The sequence below is a fragment of the Penaeus monodon genome, chromosome 15 (genome assembly GCF_015228065.2).
Source record: "Penaeus monodon isolate SGIC_2016 chromosome 15, NSTDA_Pmon_1, whole genome shotgun sequence".
Classification (NCBI taxonomy): Eukaryota; Metazoa; Arthropoda; class Malacostraca; order Decapoda; family Penaeidae; genus Penaeus; species Penaeus monodon.
The window spans coordinates 49450858-49451315 of record NC_051400.1 but is presented as its reverse complement, the minus strand read 5'-3'; positions in this window follow the sequence as shown (position 1 = coordinate 49451315).

Genomic DNA, 458 nt, shown 5'->3' with positions numbered 1-458 from the left:
AGGAGAGAGAGCCGTAAGAATATGAAGATTTATGAAGGAAGAAAATAACGAAAAAGACAGAAAGAGAAAGACAGAAAAAAATCCCTCTGTATGATTCGTAATGCGCAAAGGGGTAGAGCGTGCCGGGGAGGGGGGGGAGGCCCTTATCGCTAATGATAACGAAGGAAACGAGTCTCTTATCTCCGCCTCGTGGCTGATGTGGCTTTATGTCTCGGACGCCTTCACTCGTATCTCAAGGCAGTTGGAAGAGTTGCACTTCAAGAAGGAATGGGGGGTGGGGGGGAGAAGGGGAGATAGGGGAAGGGGAGAGGAAAAGGGGAGGGGAGGGGAGAGAGGGAGGCTGGGGAGGAAGGGGAATCGGAGAGGATGAGGCGAGGGAAGCTGGAGGTTGGGGAGAAGATGGGAAGGGGAAAGGATAGAATAGAAGAGTAATAGGGGAAAAAAGGAAGATAGGGAGA